The sequence below is a fragment of the Phasianus colchicus genome, chromosome 4 (assembly GCF_987193195.1).
Source record: "Phasianus colchicus chromosome 4, bPhaCol1.hap1.1, whole genome shotgun sequence".
Taxonomy (NCBI): Eukaryota; Metazoa; Chordata; class Aves; order Galliformes; family Phasianidae; genus Phasianus; species Phasianus colchicus.
Window position 1 is genome coordinate 37,082,005 of NC_143439.1, and position 23,315 is coordinate 37,105,319.

The 23,315-nt window shown below is 36.3% G+C and overlaps 1 long non-coding RNA gene across 1 annotated transcript; it reads left to right on the plus strand.

Annotated features, from left to right (window-relative positions):
- The first annotated feature begins 247 nt into the window (after positions 1 to 247).
- Positions 248 to 23,010, plus strand: LOC149918183 (uncharacterized). The gene is made up of 3 exons (XR_016466425.1): positions 248 to 310; positions 12,902 to 12,988; positions 22,945 to 23,010. It is a non-coding gene; the product is annotated as an uncharacterized LOC149918183 (long non-coding RNA).
- Positions 23,011 to 23,315: the final 305 nt, after the last annotated feature.

The window sequence follows — 23,315 nt, forward strand, 5'->3', positions numbered from 1 at the left end:
GGGGATTATACATTTAATAGCTTGAGGCTTGACTCAGAGTTCATATATTGATTGTTTTAGAACCATCATCGGTTCTAATTTCAGAGGGATATTTGATTCTTTTTATCCACTATGGATACGGAATTACTGTATATAGCAGTAACAGAAAATTTCCTTGCCTATGTTAAGCACTCGTGTAAAAAACAGGCTATATTTTATTTGGATTGTCTTGTAATGTTTTAAAAAAATGTATTTCCATTTTTTTTAGGGGAAAAGTTTTGCATTAAGCAATAATCAGACAGGACTCAACATCAGCAAGGAAAAGATCAGTGTAAGTTCCATTTAGTGATAAAGAAACCTCACATTATTTTCTCACCTAATGGAATAAATTACATGAATATGTTCATGGAAAATTCTGTTGGAATCTTTTTTATTGCCATATAGTTTTTCTTTGTTCCTGCTGTCTTTCTCTCAGCTTTTTTTTTTTAATTCATACATAAAGTTAAAATTTTTATCTTGTCTTCATTTATTTCTATTTCCAGTGGATATGATATTTCTGAAACTTAGTGAAATTAGCTTTTTAAAATCTGTAGTATTTTTTTTTATTATTCTTGGTAATTTCTATGACAATTTCTATGACAAATATCAAGTGTTTGTGCAAATGCAAGCATACACAAAGAAAACTTAATCTAGCTGTGGAAGAAACACTATCTAGGAGCTAGATAGTATCAGTATATCAGTATTGGAAGGCTAGTGTGACAGATTCTAGTGTGACGGATTATCTTGAGGTATTTCTTAGTAGGTGTGAATTTATTGTGAAGTTACCAAAACTTGAGACTATACTTTAGTCCTACCTAGAAAAAAACTGTTTGAAAATGCTAAATTTGGGACTTATTAATATAAAATTGCCTGGAGATTTCTGGATTATTTGCAGAGATAACTTTGAACTGCGACTTTGGCTTAATCAATATATTCATGAGCCTTAGGCTTTTGTGCTCTTGTTTGTTGCCCCACTGCACTATTTTTGTGACTGGATGTCAACTTTGAGAAATGACCTGCCTTTTCATATGACTTTAGGAGTGTGTGCCATACTTGGGAAGATTTTCATTAAACTCTCTCTACTGTAAAAGTTGTCATAAAAAGCAACATATTTTAAAAAGAGGAAAAACAACAATAAAAGTTTTTGCAGCTTGTAACAACTTAAGGGACTTTTCAAAGGTGTCATATTGAAAACTTGGGGGTACACAGGGAGAAGATAAGAAATAAAGGCCAACGGCTGGGAAATGCTTTTGTTAATTTTTATATTCGCTTGTAAAGGAAAAAAAAATAAGCAAATAAATCATAAAGATATGTAATATTTTATTCATGACAGCAAGAATTTACTGTGCAAATTGGTGATCTGAAGGAAATAAAATAGGAAAAGAACCTGCTATAAAAGCCAGAATGGCTGTGAGAGACCAAGAAGGCAACGATGAAATAAAGGCGGATGTGGTTGTAGAATTTGTCCAGTAAGGTATTTCCAGCAGATAGAAAAATATTAATACTGTTGAACAAGATTGGAAAGATCTCATTTAGGAAGCAATATGCTTATGAGTCACCAAGTAATAAGAGATGGGGGCTGTAGAGACACAGAGGACCAAGAAGCAGAAGAATAAAAGTGCTTCATAGTCTTAGGCACAAGCGAGACTGAAAAAAGGATATTATATGTATATTAAAATTGTTTCAGAAGTATGACAGAGAGAGATGAGCTTTGGAAGGTATAGGACATATATAAATATGCTTCAACCAGCCATAGGTTAATCTGCTCTGAAAATTAAAATTAAATTTCTAGAAATCAAATGCAGCAGAGTTTGCAACAATTTTCAAATAGGAGCTTTCAAAAAATTGCAAAAATTACTAGTCACTGAGGTCACAAGGCACTCAAGAAATTTTACCTTTTACTAATAGCTTTTTTTTTTTTAACCATATGCACTTAAACTTTTATCAGCAATGCTTCTTGTCTGCTCTTGGATATTACAAATACAAACACTCATGATTCAGTTGTTTACAGTCAACACTGAACAGGCATAGGTAAATTACCAAGTGGTTACCTTGTGTCATTAATGAAAGATTGTGATGTCATGGTGTATTCTTGTTTTATTATGTTTGTTTTAAATCACTTCATTTAGGGACAGGGGAGTAGAGTTCCCAGAAGGAATAAACATCTGCTACAGATGTTAGTCTGAACATTTTCATTCCATAATGTTTTTGTTCTCTCTGCTAGTAGAGTGAAAAAAGCACCACAAAGGTACATGTGGGATGATGGCTTTGGACCTGTGTGGCAAGAGACTGACATCAGTGTACAATATTACAAGCTTCTTTTGCCAGATCCAAAAACATCTCTTCTGTTGTAGCTCACAAACAGTGAAAGATTACATACTTCATGAACAATACAAACTACAGTTAAAATGTAAATGAATTTCACAGTAGTATCAAAAAATATTTTTAAATGAATATATGTCTTGAATCCATATATTTATTAAAAAAGTAACAACTTCCCCGTCCCCCTCAGCCCCCAACTTTAATGACTATCAATACCTTTTGTGATAAGTTTTAAGTCCTAATGTTAGATTTCCATTCAGTTTAGACGACTGACTTCTGACTTGTATGTTTGAAAAGATGAGGGATTACATTTAACTATGATGACTGGTATTAGGTCTACAAAATGTAGACTTAAGAGTTCTCTGTCACAGTTCTCCATCTTTTTTGTTCTGAGATCTTACTTTCAGGTATGCTTATAACTTTAAAGTGAAAGAAAATGCAAGCACTGTGTCCTCCCCTCCTTACCTCCTCCTCACCCCCAGCTGCCTCTTTTACATATCTTGTTTTCCTGCTATTTTGGTTAAAATAGCTTAGCTATTTTCTGAAACACAATTAACAAATAATTTGTATTATTCATGCTAATAAAATCATATAACTATTTAATCCAAATGATCCCATATTTTCTTTATGTGAGAGAAGATGCTTGAGATGAGAGGAACTATCTTTCACCTGTATAGGTTTTCCATCTAAGAAATTTGTCTGTCAGGTCTCTAGCATTTTACACATCTTTACTAGAAACATACAAAGTTTTGTAGCTGATGCCTCTGAAAATGCTCTTGGCACTAAGCCTTCAAAAGAAATATGAGTTCTGAGTCCACTGTTGCTGTTACCATTCTTCCCCACTGCAATTAACTTTCCTTCAGGGATTCAAACAAAGGGAACTTTGCACCTTGAGTTTCTCACTTGCTCTGTAACATAATAGTACCTGCAAATGGCAGCTGAGGGTTGGTATGAGAGAAAAGTTCATTCTTTCCTGACCTGAGCAGCTGATGTTTGGTGGTCATGCTGTTGTTAGTTCTTGATTATAGAACATACTGGAACAGTAAAACATTGATTACTTTGGACTCCACAGCTCGTATTGAAAACTTCAGGGTTCCCTTGAATGTGGACTGAGGAGAACACAAATGAAATCCATTAGTTACACACTGAACTGATTTATAGTATTTAATTAATTAAAGTCCGGTTACTTAGATATACTTTTCTGATTTTATGAAAACAGAGTTCAGGACGACTTTCTAGATGGGTGACTGTCTAGTGAAACATTCTGTGTCTAATATTTTAATAATCCCTTCTGCAAAGTGTTTATAGGAAAATGACTAAGAAGAAAAATGAAAGTGATCTGGCTTTTTTTTTTTTTTAATTCTTTTTTTGAAGTAAACTCATTTTCCGTAAAGTTTTAATCATAGTGATGAACACTATACAAGGACTGGGAATTACTAGAAGAAAAATCAGGCCCTTTCAGGAAATGAAATGCCTCTGACTCAGCTCTGTATTTAGATATGTGGTGAACAAAGGGTATTAAAGTGAATAAAGTGCTGAAAATTTGTTCACTTACCAACCACAGACCATGTAGATCTCATCTCATTGTACACATAAACATACTCACATATTGTACATTCAGATTGCCTTTAATACATCACATTATACAGTCATGACATCTTTACTGTCTTTATTTGCTAGGTTGCTGTAACAAATGAGATAACATCACTGTTCTGCCCCTCTGCTTTTTTTTCATCACACAAATTATGAAACAAAGTGTTGAACACACTAATTTTAATATCAGAGAGAATGTCTTTTTTTTTTACTGTGAGGCCATAACACAGTCAATCAGAAAAAAAAATCAGAAAACTATCTAAGACCACATTCTTTAATATCTCCTTGGTTCAGAGACTCAACTCTTTCTGTTATCTGAATAAAAATTGCAAGGCATGGGTATCTGTATAATCAAAGAATATTAAGATGTTATAATAATGAAATAAACAAGAGAGAGAGGCAAAGCAAGACAAAGAGAATAGATAGGATGCTTACCTGTATTATGGGCTCACTCAGAAAACTCCAGTGGAGTGGATCTCCAGAAGAGAAATCCTTCCCCACTGGTAGTCAGCTCTTAAATGGGTCTAGGAGACGTGGAGCCAGGCTCCACCCCTTCCTGCAGCACAGGTGAATTGCTTTCACCTGTGCTCCCATGGCTGACTCATTGCTCGCCTCAGGTGATCAATCAGAGGTTCAGGCCGTGACTCCCATACACTCCACCCCTTCGTGAACCAATAATCAGGTTGACTGAAGGGTAAGCTTTTCCTAATACAGAGACCAGCTATATCACGACGCTTATACAATTTCCATTGTGATGCATGTTGGTACAATTCAAGACAAGTGACGATTGGTGAACGTTGATATTCTTTTATGGGCCAGTGCTCGATGGAGGCATGCGGTCATGAGGTGCAGGTCCGTCTTATGTTCCATCAGTCCCATGTAAGCCATCACCGGCTGTTGCATGTGATCTGACCGTAACACTGGAATGCTTTGATGGCATTTCATTCCTCCCGGTGATCTTGAAGGCTCAAAGACTCACAGATGTTTCTGTAGGGGTACCAGGAGGGGAAGGTCTGCTCTCCAAGGCAAGATACAGGCCATATTTCTGTCCTGGGTCAACACTTCGGCTTGTACTGGGTAATGTCCTGGCCGCCCATACCACACCTTCTGGCCTGATGTCTGCGGCTGCATAACTATATCAGGCACCAAAGGAGGTGTCTTGATCTGCCACAGGGACATGATGGGGGTCCCTTTAGCAATGAAGATTGGAGTGTTGACCACAATATCAGTAGGCCACGTACCTATTACTGGAGGAACTACTGAGCCTCCCACCTCCAACAGTCTCCCCCAAGGTGCAAGTAGGCCACACCACTTTGGTCCTACCTGCACCTTCCAAGGCCATTTTGTTCTATGAGTGCCTGGTTCTAAATTCTCAGGGGCAGGGAGCAGAAGATTATTTTCATTAACAATCTGGGGTCTTACCTGATGATCAGTGTCCACAATTTGGATCCTAAGCAGGGTGGCCCATGTTGTCTGCAACGTTCTCAGGGCACTGGGTCTGCTGTCTCAGGGTCTTTCATTCAGGTCCCGCAAGGTTTCATACAGTCTTTTCGTCCACCCCTGCAGGGACTGGGAGTCTGTCTTCAGGGCAGCCTTAAGAATACCATTATAATGTTCAATGAAGCCTGCCCCTGTTGGATTATGTGGCAGGTGGAATCGCCATCTGATGTTATTTTCTTCTGCCCAGCACTGTATTGTTGCACCAGTAAAATGAGTCCCTTGGTCGCTCTCAATGACTTGAGGTGTCCCATAAGCAGACATCAGTTTAGTCAGTGCCTTGATGGTATATGCCTGGTTTGCTTTCAGCACTGGATAGGCCTGCAGTAGCCCACTTGCCGTGTCGACGCAGGTCAGGGCATATCTCACCCCCTCAGACCAAGGAAGAGGCCCAATGTAATCGACCTGCCATTGCTGGAGAGCATTGTGTTCTCTAGCAAGATGGGCTTTCATTTCGGGCAACGATCTCCGTCTCATCTTAGAGCAAGCGTCGCAATCCTGGCATGCCTGGACGATGTCAGGTAGTTGTACGGGCAGTCCCCATGCTTTAGCAGCTGCCCACATTGTCTTTTGTCCTGCATGCCATAGCTTCTGATGTAACCAATGGGCGATGTTCTCAGATGGTGAATTCTCAATTCATCGAATTCGGGCCAGTGTGTCAGCTTCATCATTTCCTAGTGACTGGAGGAGCTGATGACCAGAAACATGGTAGACACATGTAGTCCTGTGTTTGACTGTCTAACCACATGTCCTGTATTCCATATGTCTAACCACATGTCTTTGCCCCAGATTGGTCGGGTGTGGGTAGTCCATTCCTGGGTGGCCCACTATGCAATCCAAAGAATGAGCCCTGGTACACAGCCCAACTACCTGTACAGATATTCAGGATACCATCACTGGGATCCTTGGTTATAACCATCCACAAGGCTCGCAGATCTGCCCATTGGCTGCTCTGACCATCCCCCTCGTCAAACCAGATTGTCTCGGTCTAAGGATGCTTTGCTGAGGCTAGCCAGTGTAAATACCCACCTTTCCCCCAAAATGAATAAAGCTCTTCAACTTTCTGTTGCCTCTCAGAGCATACTATATACAAACTTACTGGTGACTCTGCTGATCATGGAACATGATAGATCTTTTCTGAAACCCTGAATTCCGAGTGAAAGCTTAAGAGTATTTGCTAGCTATGGGGTAATGATACAATCAAAGCTCACAGATGTTAAAAATAGCAGGAAATCAGGAATATGAGATAACCACTGAGTGTTATTAATGAAAATTGTCTAATATTTAGTTTAACACAGTTAATCTCCAAAAAGTTATTATCTGGGATGTAATATAATTAATGCATGAAGGTACTCATGCCTGGAGCTTTATGTAATGTATTTTTTCTTATACTGTTTTTGTGTGTTGTTTTCAACTATCGATACAACTTTTACTCTCTCTACAATATTTATTTGTTAATTGTGAAATGCATTTCTCCTATAACTTAAACACCCCTTGCCACACAAAACAGACAAAAAATCCCAAATTCTCATATTTTCTCTTTAACAGCCTAAAGTTTAGACAATCAAGATTAAGCTAAATTTTCTTCACTTGTTTGAGTAGCCTCAATGGTATTTTTTTACCATTTCTGTGAGTAAATGTGATTAGCATTTGAGTTCCAGCTGTAAAATACAATGAACAGCCTCAGTTCCCAACAAGTAAAAGTCTTATTCAGAGTAATCTGGAATGACTATTCAGTAGTATTTCCCCTGTGAACTTCATAATTCTGAACTAAGAACATTAGACTTTAAGTTCAGTCCCTAATTAATTTCAGTGGCTTCCATCTGCAAATGAGCCCTTATCATTCTTTATCCCTCATTATGTAATCTCGTTCTGCACGAGAGTCAAAAGAAACTTTCATGAATAAGGACAGGTTAAAATCTCACTGTGGGCTCTTCTAGCGTTGTGGACATTTATTATCTTGTGTAATTGAGCCAATAGATAATAATTTTTATTTCACCATCAGATAAGTTTCCAGTTCCTGAAAAGAAACTGAATAGCTTACAAAAATGCTCGCTATTTCTGTTGCTTTAATTCTATTAGAGAAGGTGACTGGCATTTGAGGAAAAAAACAAATGTTACATTAACATATTAACTAGTGCTAGCACTATCAAACTTCCCTTACTTTTCATTATAAAAGTGGTGAACTCAGCTTTTTATGGTAGTTGTCAGCATCCTGGAATGAGGGATAAGATATTGAGGATATGGTCTATTGGACCATTTTCAGTAGGTGAAATTTAGCATAATGTTCTCAACAGAGGAAAAGGATTCTTGAGAGCAACTCTCCAATGCAGTTTATTTGATTTGATTTTAGAGAGGAAGAAAATGCATGTAGATTAGAAAAATGAACAAGCACAGGGTTTTTGTGATATGTTTTCTGCTTTTTTGTACACTGACATTGTCACAGTTGGATTTTGATCCCTGAGGTGGACTTTGCTGCAATATTATGGAGTTATATAAAAACAGTGAAGCTACTGAAGTGCAATAATGCTTATTTCATGACTAGACAGTATCTCCATGGAGACAAAACATACCTGTAAGCAGGAGAAGATTCATTTCTGTCTAGAATCTTCTTTTGAATCCTTTTCTCTGGAGAAGACCAAAGGAAAGAGAACGAACACCTATGTCTATGAAAGTGTCTACTTCATAGAAAGATCCCAGGAGAGTATCAAACACTATGCTATAGAAAGCGGAATGCGTGGAAATTATCAAAAGTCAGGTGGATTGTTCTGTGGTATATGCAACAAATTTTATTGGTGTAACTTAGAAAACAATACAGGCAAATCTGTGCTGTATGCTTCAACACTAGATCACGTATAGTAGCGTCTGCAGTCAGTAATGAATGAGTAAACACTGTTGTGGGTAAAGGAGTAATACATTTCCATCTGAATTGATTAGGCTATTACTATGTACAGTAACCCAATTTTAGTTTCTTATAGTTTTAGATGTTATATGCCCAAGTTGTCCTTCTGATTGAAGAAGGGTAAAATCTTATGATAAAGGTCATAAGTGAGAAATTTATGTGAAGTACTTTGATAATAATGCAAGTATTCTGATTTTGATTACATCATATTAACAATGCAAACGTTTAAAAAAATTGTCTGTGTCACTTAGGAGCTAAACAATCCCATTGGATCTGCATAGACTGCATGGGTTGTTGTGCTGTTGCTTTGTACTGAAGATTACAGCAACTTAGTTCCATTCAGGCATCGTGAATTTCTCTTTTACTCAGGAACAAGTTGAGAATGATTTAGCTACCCAATGCAAACTGGAAACTGAAGCTAACTTGCATTTTCTTCTCAGATGGATAAGCTGATTCTTTCATGTGTACTCTGCATTATGAGTTATATTTTGTTTTGCTTATTTTGAACATTATTGTAAGTCTGTATTTGCAGAACTCTACCTCTGCACAATTTAAAATGAGGATGATTGTGCTATCTGGCTATTCCAAAATATACTTTGAAATATATGTACATATTTTCTATCAATAAAATTTAAGTTGCATATAGAATCAGAGATACAAACTGTGACTTTTTTTTTTTTTTTTTTTTTTTTTTTTTTTTTTAATTCAGGTTATAACCTAAATAGAACATTTCAGGTTTAGATTCAGAATACTTTTCATCTTTAGTTTCAGTGTACTTCAAAGAAGGGTTATAAAAAAATGGGAGAGCACTATTAGGTAGGAATTGATGAAAGAGTTATTTGGTGTGTGGGAATCCTGTGCAAGCAGTTAAAAAAGTCTTTAGAAAAGAACCAATCTTTTTGTGAAAGTTGTATTGATTACACAGAGAAAAGTCCATTTTAAATGCTTTTATAGTGCTGTATTGCCCAAGGAAGTAAAATCTACTATACTTGGATTATGAACTTTTTGTTTATGGACTCCATTTTCTTAGTAGACAGCTGGAAGAAACAAGCATTGTTATTCCTTCTATTAAGCAACGTTATTAAAAAGTCTATTTTTCTATTTTTGTACTGCTGATATCTTCAAAACATATGTGGTTTGCCATGCGCTTCAGCTAGACCCAGTGTACGTTGGCTCACAGAATGATTTTTCAGGACAGTCAGTTTTTCAGATCCAGACCCTTGGGGCAATGTGTGTACAACACTGGATAAGATTTGGGCTGCAGCTCCTGATTAATATTTTTCTAATTACTCAAGTCGCTGCAGGCATTCATCCAGCTGTAGTTGATTTAGTTGTGTTAGGAGCATGACTGAAATACAGCTATGATTAAATATGATGTGAAGAAAGCTACCCAAAAAACTATCACTCATTAGCGTAAATGCTGCTGCCTTATACAAAGAAATTGCATATCTCTTTGGCCTACAGAAATATTTAAGCAAAAAAAAAAAAAAAAAAAAAAAAAAGAGGGAGAAGAAAGAGTAGTTCTTTCTTAGTTCTCTTAAGCTGGGCACATATTAAGCTGAAATTGAGAATGTGATCTGAGTTTGGAAGGTTTGTTCCTTTTTAAGAGAAAGCTACAGGAAAATCCCTCTTTATAGGAAGAATGACAGATGCTGGTGCTATAGTGGTAGGAAAAGAGCATGGCAAAATTTGAGTCTCAAAAACATAGAGTGTCTCAGCTTAAATCAGCAGTGACTGCAAAACTCAAGGACTGTACAGATCATCTTTTTGTGTGTGGTGGTTGAGATCAGAGTCATTGGGGCTGAACTAATTCTTGGAGGCTGGAAAAGGTGAATTGCATGCATACTGTGTGTTCACCTATTTCTTGTTTCCACTGATGGGCCTGACATTAACACATCATTGATGCTGAAATGATGTAACCTGCTTCTTCTAGCAATGTTTGTTTTTTTTTCTTGTCCTCAATTTCTGCTCAATGCAGCTGAACTTAGTACCTGCAAGTTCTTTAACTCCCAGGAACAGTGCAGTTGATTAAATTGACTCAGAAGAAGTGTCTTCAAACAACACTTTTTCCTTCCCTCAAAGCGTGTAGAGAAAGAGTGAAAATGATTAAAAACAAACAAACAAACCTTACTTTCCCCTAAATCTTTGGGGCCTACAGTACTTTTTGCTACTGAACCAAGTACTGACCCTTGTTTCTAACTGTGAGAAACAGACTGTGCTGTGCACAGCAGGTTTTCTCTGTCCTCTTGTAATCCCCTTCCTGACAATTCTTAATGACTCCTTGAAATTTTTTTTTAGTAACAGAATAGAAAGGTATGTGAAAAAGATTTATTGCCTGTAATACAGAAATTTAGAGTATTCATTTGTACAGCAGTGCTATAGTTACTCTTTTTCCAGACCTTCCCTTCTCATGCCAGTTGTAGACAAACACCTAGAAAGACTGAAAATGCCTTAAAGCACTCTCAGTTCTGTACTTTTTTAATCACCCTTTTCAATATAACTGAGTGGTAGCTTTAGCAGTAGAATTATGGCAGGTTAGTAGATATTTAAAATAGTTTAAAATTCTTTTTTAGTAAAACTATTTTTTTTTTAGGGGAAAATAGAAGATTATAGGAAAAATTTAATGAGGATGTAAATTATGATGCAGGGAAATGACAGAACAGCTATGAGTTAATAAAATCCCTGTATCTTAATATGTAGGTGTACCACCTTTCATGACATTCTTGCTAGCTATGGATTGGCATTTTTCTATAGTAATACATTATAAATATGATCTGAAATATTAAATATATATATATATATCCTAAAATGGACTGTGTGTTTGGATATGGGAACTGTTTTTCTCTCAAAATGGATTTATTTATGAGTTTCATGCCTACCAGCAGAACTTCAGAGATTAATTTGCACTAGTGACATCTTAAAACATTTGCCATGCTTTAATATTCAGAAATTCCAGAGCCTTTGTAGTAGCCAGTGTGGGAATTATTGGTTTTAGGGAAAGATTGCTCCTGATTTTAATTAGCTAATGTGTTCTGAACGATAAAAAATACATAATTCTGTCTCCCTAAATGGATTGTTCATGTTTGCTTTCTGGTATAGGCATTGTTGGTGAAACTGCCAATCATTCTAAGTGAAATGATGCAGAACCTGGAGCTCAAAGAGCAGGCTGGCTCAGGTGTATGGAAACTATTTTCGCACCTTTCTGATTTTGGTTTGCTTCTGTTTGTGAAGTACCCTTCACTGTAGTTCAGATAGACATCTTTACACAGATAGGAGTGAGAGATGTAACAGAGAGAAGCATTCTAGACACTGTGGACACTGCTGCTTTTAGAAGATATTTCCTTATCAGATAGCCCCTCCAGACCTCATGCCTTCTTTCCACAGGGGAGGAATTCTCTCAGAGGTGTCTTATTACTTTGAAAGAGAGAAGTGAAATATAATAGAGAATTTTATTAAGTCCCTTTTAAAATCTAGTCAAGTTGGGTTTATAAAGTCAGAGAATTTTTGTAGTGTGTTTTTTTGTGCTTCTCCTGTTTTTGTTTTTTAATTTCATTTTTCTTAAAATCTACTGCAGTGTTATTCTCCTCTTGATATAAAGACCTCTTATGTCAATGGAAAAGTACTTTCATGGTGTGCTTTGATTTGTGTCCCTTGTATTATACTGTAGCTGAAAGCATTCTCAGCTGGTAATCTGTTTGAGACTGCATTGATACTCATACATACTTAATGTTGCTGTTTCTTTAACTTTCATTTTGTATAAGGAAAAAAGGTGCGATATCACATGTTTTGGCAGCCAACTGTAAGTTCTGCCCTTTCCATTTTTTTCTTTTTATGTCACAATTTAGCTTAATTTGAGGTTTCTGTCTCACAAGGACACCTGAGGTATTTCTGTTGTCTAAAAAATGGCTGCCTGAAAGGGGGAATGGTATTGACAAACTTTAAATGGTTCTGTTTGGCTTAAGTGAATTTTAATTAAAAAGCAATTGGAGTTCCCTAAAGTAGCCACTGGGAAGGAAGGTGATATTAGTGACAAATTGAGTGGGTAATTTCCAAATGTACCTACAAATACCAATCTGACACAAATTTGACTCCTTCCAGGCTATTCTAGCTGAAACTAAACTTCTTTGACCTTCATCTATATTTTTGCATAATGTTAATCCTTTTCTTATAGGTTTAGACTGATATGGGATTCTTCAAATAAATATATGAACAGTTATTATATGCTAGGTACTGTATTGAAAACGAACTATGTGTTCATAGGAAATGTTAATGGCTCAGATTCCTTCTGAGCCTTTCATGCTTCTTCCATACTAAAAAAGAGAAAGCATGTAGTTTTGAACAAGAAGAATCTCACTTCCTCTCCAGTGCCTGGAAATGGACATTCCCTATGGCTGCTCATTGTAGCAGGGCTGCTTAAATTTTAAATTCCATGCAGGTATGAACATCAGATTTCAGTGATTTAAGTGCCTTTTAGGTTTGTCTTCTCTAGACAATTTTTTTAATCAAGAAGTATTTTTAAGTAATTAGTTGAAGATAACAATTCTTGTTCCTCTTGTCTCAAAACTTCAGGTCAGAGTTTGGTGTACTACCCACAAGGAAGCAATGGCATGCATGCTGCAATTGAAAAAACACATTGAAGAGATGAAAAGCAGTAATGTAAGTAGTAAGACTGAAAAAGAAGAGCTCTTAGCTTTTCTCTGAAAGTTTTCTTAGCTCTTTGGCAAGATTTTTGATAGATGAAAAGCATGTAACTGAAAATAAAACTTTTATCAGTAAGTTTGATTAGCTACGTGATGATAAAAGCTTTCTTACCCCTCTCACCTACTCTATTCACATATTAAATTATTTTCAATATACAACAATCTAAATCTTTGAACAGAATATAAATTGTATATAGCCATGCCAATTTATACTAACTTAAAAAAATAAATCAGGCACAAAGCTCATTAAACTGATTTGTAGGAAATGGAGAATTATCAGTTGTAAGTAGAATGCTTTAAATACAACTTAATTCCATGTGTGAATCCATTAGTTATATGGCTCTGCTACTATAAAACTATTTTGGCTTCTGTTTTAAATCAGCATCTTTTTATCTCAACTCTTATGCCTTAGAAGCTGGCCTTTTCCCTTTGTCTACATTTGTAGTAGAGATGATAAATAATTCTCCATTTATTTCCTTGCTTACTGGTTGTAAGACAGGCATTTGAAAACTGAGTTAATGACTTTTAATTGTACACTTAGAGGCACATTTTCTCAGTTGAGTTAAATTCAATATCTTTGGTTATATGGAGCTCATCTGAGGAAGCAGGGTTTATTCCTCAGCTGTAGTGAGGTGGAACTGCAGGGCATCCAGCAGCAACCTGGTGAGCACCTCCTCACCCATAGCAGCCACATCGATTCCCAGGCCTGCTTCCCTGCCCTGAAGGTCAGATCACAGCTGCAGATTGGCTCCAAGGCTAGGGGCACTAATGTCTGGTGAACAGTTCAGCACTTGGAAACAAAGTGCACAGAGTGAAATAACATGGGTGCCAATTCCCATCTGAGCAGCTGGGCTGTACTAAAAGAAATCTCTGAGGTCATTGGTTTTGTCATAGAAGTTGATTCAACATCAGCAATTAGTGCAGAAATTAATGAGACCACTGGCATCTATGAGACATCTTCATCCCATATTGCTTATTAATGTTTTGAAACATTTCCTTTCAATTACTAGTAACATGATGTGTGAGAAAAATCTGGAACTACATATGAAGTTTGCTGTCTTTCTGTCTCTGATGCTCCTTTGGAGCCAACAGTGTGGTTTCCAGATTTCAGTAGCTGATCCATTTAGAGTCTGAATTTGAGATCATCAAAACCAAAACCCGTAAATTAAAACAGAGCATCCTTGTGCAAACCTTCAAAGGGGCACAACTGACTGGCTCTTTCAGCACTAAAAAGCCTCCCTATCACATACTGATATCTGGATGTTCATAACCATAGGAGTCAAAGCAAGTTCACCAGCATTCCACTGGTCTTCTCAGCTTTAGTCAGCTTTTGCAGAATCATGGAATGGCTTAAATTGGAAAAGACCTTAAAGATCATCTAGTTGCAACATCCTGCCATGGACAGGGCTAACACCAGATCAGCCTGCCTAAGGCCCCCATCCAACCTGGCCTTGAATACCACCAGGGGTGGGGCATCCATAACTTCTCTGAGCAACCTGTGTCAGGGCCCTATCACCCTCTTAGTAAAGAATTTCTTCCTAACATCTAACCTAAATCTCCCATCTTCTAGTTTAAAGTAGTTCCCCCTTGTCATATCACTATTAGAGCGTGTAAAAGATCACTTGTCATTGCGCTCAATTGTGAGATAGATTTAGTTCATTTCTGCATTCCCTCAGTCTGAGAATGTAAGCTTTTTCAAGTTTGGTCACAAAATGGTATTTGTGATGAGTACTTACATAAGCATATGAAATGTTCATTGTGAAACTAAAGCTCTCACAAATGCTTTCATGCTGCGTTGTTTATACTGGGATGTATAATGTGTGCTTCTGTTTGGGAAGATGTCTTAGTAGGGTCTTCCCTGATGCTCTGGGAACTCTGACATCCGAACAGATTTTTCATATCTGATTGCTCTGAATCATGTATAGCAGGGACTTGAACACGAGCCTCTACAACTGAGGCAGTTATCTTGATATTTTGATCCTCAGCATTAAAAAAGCACATAGAGGAGCCTCCTCCTCCTCGTAAGTAGTTACTCTTTCTGATTAACCTGTTCATAATCCAAAAATAAGTAGAGGTTACCTTTTTTATGTTTAAGTAAAATAAATGTTTCTGGTGCTTAGGAAGCATTTTGTACTTTCTGTTGATGGTTAGTCTTATTCTGCAGTCACTGATTACTTTGAAAAATACTTCTGAGTCAAAATGTTGTTCTATACTTTATCCATTTAAAAAAAAGTTGGAATTATACTTCATAAGATTTTTATTGTGGTGTTTGAATAGGAATCGTGCTTGATGCCTTTAGTGTCTTAGTTATATGCATCAGAGACAAAATGCATTTTCTGAGCTCCAACTGCTTCTGAATAATCTGTTACTTGATTCTGAACCAAACAACAATTATCTTCTTAAGTATTAAGATACTGTATTTAATTATTTTATTTGATTCTCAATAATGATCTTAATTCTTCCACTAACTGTAGCATGTATCACGTCCCACCTGTGAAGTGTGGGAGGGGTGACCAGATTTGGAAATTCCCCCAGATAAATTTAGGTGAAATGACAATCAAGATCCAAACATAATCATCAACTTTAATGAAAATGTCTGTACAATTATCTTAAAAATATTGGCACTCTTACAATTATATCTATATAAGCTGTGAAGTTAATATATGCAAAATTATTTTTATATGCCAAGTTATTTTTATATGCAAAATTATTCTATGCAAGAAATTGAAATAATCTTGGCTTACTTAACAAATTTAAGAGGGAAAAGAAAGAGAAATAGGGGGTGGGGGATTAGAGATAAACAAATAAATGGGTAGAAAGGGATCACTGGGTCTGGGTTTCAATGCTTATGCAGCCAATGAGGAATCTTAGTCTGTAAGTGCTCTCATTCAAGTCCAGAAGTTCCAAAGTACCAAAGTCTCAAAGTTCCTCTCAGTTCAAAGTCTTCCCAGAACCCCTCTTTTTCTTTCTTTTCCCTCTAGCATATGTGAGTGAACATGTGGGTATGGCTAGCTCAATGATCGGATAATTTATCTTGCTTTTGTTTAGTATGACATTCAGGTGATGACATACAGATTTTTTTTTTAGAAGTTCTGCCTCTTCTCCAAAGTTTTTATTACATTGAATAATGAAAGAACATGAATGAATCCTTTTCTTCCAGTGATCACCCAGCCTTGCTGGGTTAGACTGGAGATTCTGTAATACACATTAAAGGACATTCCCATATCCTTACCAGATAAATTAATTTGAGTACAACAAAAATGTAGTCTTAAAAAACTCCCACAATGGGGAAGGCACAGAAAAGCCTGCAGACTAAATTGAAACTTTGTTTCTTATGCTGGTTGCTCCTGATATAAATATGCTGGGTAGGACTGGGGCAAAAAAAAATTTCTTGCTGATCTCAGTAAGCACATCAAATTTAGCTCATCCATACTGCTACTGTTGCTCTGCTTCCAGTGTACAAGCCAATTCAATTTTCTTTCACTAATACAGATTTTTATTTAAAAAAAATTAATCCATGTATTTTTTCTTATCTTTTTATTTCATTTTCATTTTTATATGCTTTATAAAAATGAATGTAGTGTAAAAATATTTTCCTGGTTTTAGCTTGTCTCTGGGAGATGTTAATGGATTTATTTATAACAGTTTTAATATTTATCTATTAAAAACCTTCAGTAGTCTCAAGTAACTGCAATATTAGAAAATTGAAAAGATGTATTAGTATGTTCCTCTTTTTATATATCTATTTTTAATTTATACAAAAGAAGCAGACCAACTGCCAATCTCCCATTCGTATGTGTGGATACAGAAATACACAGTGTACTGCATGTCTGACAGTATTACGTACTTACACTGATACCACAATGAAACTTTTACATTCTGGAATCCATATACTATTTCATGTTTCTGGGTAAATCTATTCAAACTGAGACAATTTTTATGTTATTAAATTTTTATGTTATTAAATAGATACTTGATTTGAAAGAGATGAAGGAGCTCGAGGAAAATTGCATAGATCTGAAGGAATGTCAATAGAAATAAGAAACTAAATTTACTAAAGAAAAGGATGGTACAGAAATTAGGACAAAAGATTGTGTTAACGATAATGATTGCTTAGACTACGGGACTCTTTAGAATAATTGAAAAATAAGATATCTGCTAATTTTGCAATGATAACAAGTTAGCCACATTCAGAAACCAAAGGCAGATAATTATTTGGAAACATTCTTGTTCCAATGGTAAGTATAGAGGTTTTGATATAGAGATATCAGTTAAAGGTAGGTTGGGAGATGAGATTACCATGATATATGTGTGGAGGAAAAAAATGCATCGAAGACTAAGAGCAAGGAGTTGTCCTACTGAAAGCTAGAGGAACAGTGAAACATTTTGCAAAGGTTGAGTTAAAAGAGTGGTGACAGTCATAGACAAAGGACAAGCAAGAGAGAAGCCAGGTTGGTAAAAGATAGAACAAAAAGAAATATACAATAGGTAGAAAATTTAAAGGTGATTGACAGACCAGAGAGCATGAAAATATAGTAATGGATCAGGGACTGATAAAGAGAAGGTCATTGCAGACTGTCAAGAGCAGTTTCTGTTAGCAGATGTATTTTGGTTGGTGCTGATGGAAAGGGACCTCAGGCAGGTGCTGTGAACAATGAAAGGTGAGAGGAAAGGAGTGATATTTAGTCCATGAAGCAGGGTTGAGACTGGGGCATTCATCCTTCTATTTAAGAAGGCCAGATATATCATACAATGTCAGTGAGGAGTACCATATTGTAAGAGAAGAGCTAATTCTAGTGCACTCAATTTCCAAATTGCATTTTATCTCATACGGAACAGAGAGTTTATAGCAAGATCAAAAACATGAGTAGAGGAGTATAATTGTGGGCTGTATTCACTGATTTGCTTTAGCGTTCATAAGACTTTGCCATGTTATCATCTGTACTTCAGTACAGTGTATAAGGGTAGATAATGCATAGAACTTGCTTTTTCCAGAGTGAGAGTGTGAATTAAAATTTTTGAATCCTGCAATCCATGAACGTAAATTTTATATAAGTGTTTAGATATATTTGTCATCTAAAGCTTTTTACTTTAAATAAATGCTCAGCATAACACAACAGTATTTCTATATAAAACACATTTTTATATTTCAAATTAATATCTCAACACCTGTGAAAGCAGTTCATTTAAAAACTTTTTGTGGCCTGTCTGTTTCTATTTCATTATATACTCTAGATGGTAAATGATGCTAAAAGTAAAGTGTGTCAATATTTGATTTTGATGCTTCATGTTTTACCATTGAAGATTTCAATTTCTGTTGAAGATCTGAAAGTAAATAGAAGGCTTCCCATCAAGGCATACTGTGGCTGAGCATGCTTAGTTGTTTGGTTTATCCATCTATAATGTAGGTTCATCAACGTTCAATGTAAGTAGTTTATAAGCTGGTACTACTACTTGATCATGTGTAACCATTGCAAAGGTCTGAAATGAATTGCTTCTGTATCTTCATTTCTTAGTTATGATTTCCTTCGTTTCTTTTTTTTTTTTTTTCTTAACCTGCTAAGTTTATGGAGAACTATCATTATTGTTCTTTTTTTTTTTTTTTTTTTTTTACTATTAAGTTAAGATAATAGATTGCAGCAAGACTCTTCTATCACATCTGCACAAACACTTTCTTTACATCCAATCACACTAATCACTCTTCTTTATGTAATTTTCTAAGGTGATTAGAGAAGTAAGATGCCAGAGCTATATTTGTCCTGTTAGAAGATACAGGACCTCAAAAAAAAAAAAAAAAAGCTCTTCTGTAAAATGAATTTTTATTATGTAAGCTGGGCATGGATTCAAAAACTCTATTACACTTTGAACATAAATGTGTTAAACTGGAATAACAAAATTACAGCAGACAATAAATAAAATTCCAATGGTGCAGTTTTACAGCCTTAGCAAAATTAAATCCTTATAATCATGGGAATTATCTTAATATCACTAATGGAAGAATTTTTCTGGGAAACAGACCAGACTGTCTCATTCCAACAAATTCAGATATCACCCATCATAGTTCAATGAGTGCCATTCTTCTGTCTGTTGCAAATTTCCATATACAATTGTTGTGATGGAAGCATCAGATAACCATAGCAAAACCCAGTAAGACATATTCAAAGAAAATATTTCTTAGTTTATCGAAGTATGTTACTACTCTTTTAAAAGATGTGTGGGTTTTCAATGTTAAAACACAAGAAAAAATCTTCATCAGAGAACAGTATGTTAAAATAATTAAAAAAGGATTATTATTGGTAACGATGCATAGTTAAAACTCTTTTATCAGCTTTTACTGATTTTGGTTTCTCTGCACGTTTCAGTATAATACTTAGCTGAATGAAATTGGATTTGAGTGCAAGACAAGAACAAGAGCGACAAAATTTACTAAAGAACTGGTGCAAAAAGAACACCATGTCTGGTCTCTGGTTCAGTCTAAGAACTGGATGTACTGAATCAGATTCATATGTTTCAAATAAGTGTGAGTTTCAATCCATCTAGGTTTGTTTTGTATCTGATTGACACGCAGGTTGTTGGGATTTTTTGTTCTCTATCTTCAGGAGAGTTTGAAATCTCAATAATGCATCTAATGCCTAAAATATCCTCTAGAAAACAAAGTCAGTGAAGCTCAAATTGCTTCTCTTGACCTGTGGTAGAAAAGATCTTTATGGCTGTGCTAATTATGGTATCCCTGGTGACAAATGCAGCCTTAGGAGCAGAAACTACAGGATCTGTACTTCTAAACTGCAGGATCTGTACTTCTGAAAAGAATTAATTCAGGCTATTTTGCACCCAGAAGGCACGATATGACTCAAATTCATGGAGCTGAACCCTCTTACCCTCTCAAACAGGATGGTTGCATCAAGGTTGCCAGAGGGAGCAGTCCCTGGGCTGTGCTAGTGTTTGTCTTATGCTCAGGAGCTGTTTTGGAAAGCACTAATTGGTAACAGCCAAAATCAGGCCAGGGATGTTGGCACAGCATAGCTGTAGTGTTCAGCAATGAAGTTAAGGAGAGAAAATGTTCTTGGACTGTAACTCTAAAGCATTATTTTTCCTTGTTCGTAATAATGTTTTTCACCGCTAAATGAAATTGTTTTTCATGCTTTCTCTCACTCCAGATTTGCTGGGGGGTGGCTGGGAAGACTCTTGTGAAGTTTATTCTTTCTTGTGTGAAAAGAAATCAACATTACTCATCAAGCCATACAGCTAAGCACTTTTCACATGGGAAGGGTAAATCTTGATATTTGTGTTCTAACAGACTGTTTAGCATAATTATCTGGGGAAACTAGACCTATGCAATTATATGGTGAATGGTGGAGGAGATGGAGGAAAGGAAGGAGTCTATTTGTTTCTGTGACCACACTCTTGTGCCACTGGCTGTTCTTTCCCCCTCTGTTAATTGACTGCACTGGAAGGCATTAGCTGCTCTCAGGTAGGTCTAATAAAGGATACACTGGCTGCTGAGTAGAATTTCAGCTCAGAAGTGACTAATGACTAAGTGAACTAAAAGAGAAGTTGCAGAAGAAACTCATGCCCTTTTACTATTCAGAAAACCATTACCACAGACTTCTGAATGACACCTTTATATTCTTCAACAGTGGGAGAGATCTTTAGCTAGGCCTTCTTTGATACTGATATAATCAACCAGCAGACTAGTTGAAATTCATAAAAAATAGACTAAATTGTTGTATTGGCAGAACTGCTTCCTTCACTCTTTTTTTTTTTTCCCTCCAGAGGAACTTGAAAAAACAAATAAAAACTTTCCATAGGAACTTCAAAAAACAAACAAATAAAAACTTTCGAACTCTCCCTATGAAAAAAATCAGTTTTGCTGAGAGTTTTCTCAAACGAAAATATTTCAGATACTATACAAAAATGTACACGTGTATACAATACAGACAGATTTTTTCCATGCAGTGTAAGCATGCTGGCACATATAGCACTGTTTCTCTCTGAAGAAACCTTCGTAGTTTAAAGTTGAGTGATAATCTCATTATATTATTGCTATGTTTTTCTTTCTTCAATTGGTAGATTTGCATTTTACAAAGTGGCTAAAACAGCCTAGCCTTTCAATTTAACAATATTTGAAGTTTGTTTTTCTTTAAAAAAAAAAAAAAAAAAAGTAATATTGTTTTCTCTCATTTTGTAGCTGTCGGTCTTGTGGAACTAGAAAATCTTTTTGCAAAATAACTGTGAACAAGTCATGAACTGCTGATAGAATGGGAAATGACAATCATTAGATAAATTAGTCCTGTAATGGATGGATCTTCATGCACATGAAAGTTCATATTGCAGCGGAAGTACTGCAAGTGCTCCTCTGACTCATTGGTAACACTGAGGTTTTGTCTCAAATGAAACATAAAGAAAAACACTTTAAGGAGGAAATAAAAATACTGAGTACTGAAACATTCACAAATATTGATAAAATGTAGTTTGTGATGGAAATTATGCATTTTTTGTTTTCTATGAAATTTTGGAGTAGTAGAATCAAATGGACTCACACAAGTTATCAAGTGTTACACAGTTGCATAGATCCTGTTATGGTGAAGATATCAGTGAAGCAAGAAACATGCAAGTTTGTTTATTTGTTTGTTAAAAAGAATGCTTCTTTCTAAGAGCCATAGGTAACTTTGCTGTAGCAAAACAGGAAAATCTTTTGAAGCATCTGAGTTCTCATTGAAGATTCACATTTTAGAAGTTGAGTTAGAATTATGGGGAACACTTCTGTGGGGTTCTTCCCAGATGTCAGTGTGTAATCCCTTGTTTGTTTAAATGAATAAATGTTCATGAATCACACTGACATTTCAAATCTGTATTCAGAGCAGTGCTCAGTAAAGGAAGCCTGAGGCCACACATTAAACCAAGCGGAGAAAACTAAACGCTGACTGGCTGCCCATTTGTCTGAGCATTGACCACTCTGCATGGAGAGTCAAGCAGAAGTGCTCTGAAGAGAGTTTGTCCTTGGGCAGTTACATTTATATTTAGAGCAGCTGCAGGTGTGTAACACAGCCTGCCTACCTTCCGCATTTACCAATATTTTGATGCTTGTGTTTGCTTTTTGTTTCACACCTAATTAACATGTATTGGAAGGGAAATGGAAAGGAACTTCCTTGTTATACTTCATTCCTTTCTGTTACTTATTTCTGAACTAGAGTGTCAGACCTTGCATGTTACAGAGTCACAGAATTGCAGGGTTGGAAGGGTCATCCAGTGGTCATCGAGAACAACCTCCCTGCTAAGGCAGGTACTCTACAATAGATCACACGGGCAGGCGTCCAGACAGGTTTTGGATACTTCCATAGAAAGGGACTCCACAACCTCTCTGGGCAACCCGTTCCAGTGCTCAAGTGGCACTGATGCAGTGCACCTCCTTCTTGCAAGAGAATTTTGTGCAAGGAAGCATGTAGCTGAAGAATGTAGTGGTTGAGCAAATTTACTAGCAACATAGAAGACTGTGAACCTTCTCCTACTAGCACCTGTCATGTTGGCACACATTTCAAGGCTCTGTGATGTGGTAAGGCTAACAGGGTGCTCCCTGCTACTTGCTGGCTTGTGAGTACTGTGCAAAGTGCTGAGAGCAAGAGCAAGGCTGCAGGGTGGTGCAAGGAGGAGCAATCCTATCCCTCTTTGGGGACTTCAGAGTCACTTCAAGAAATCTTTATAGTCTGTCACTAATGCAGTGAGCTTGCTGCCATTTGTCCATATAATGGAATTTGTGGAATTATGCTTTTATGTTGGAATTGTAAGGACACTGCGCAGGGTAGACAAGTTCTTAGTTTATCTGTATTGATTTTCTTTTGGATCTAAATTTCTTAAAAATGTTGACAAACAATACAGAAAAATGATGATGCTGATACTTGTGATTTTTTTCAGATGCAAGGTTTGCAAATAACGTAAGCACAAGAGACATGGTTTTGTAGCAACTGCTTGCCACCATGACTGAGAATGTGGACATGTCATCGATACATCAGTGAGGAGTGTCTTTCAGGTAATCTTTTATAGTGCTGCCAAGTAACTCTGCTCATTATGAGGCTCAAGCCTGAAACTTGATGTATGTATATAGTGACACCCAGAGATCACATCTATCTCTAGAATTTGTGGACTTTGGATCCTATATAAACATGGGAAGCAAAGTTATCTGGAATATATCATTCTACCATGAAAATACAGTGTACTAAGGTAATCTCTTACATGATTAGTGAAATATATGTGCATGTTGTGGTTTAATTATACTTGCGGACATT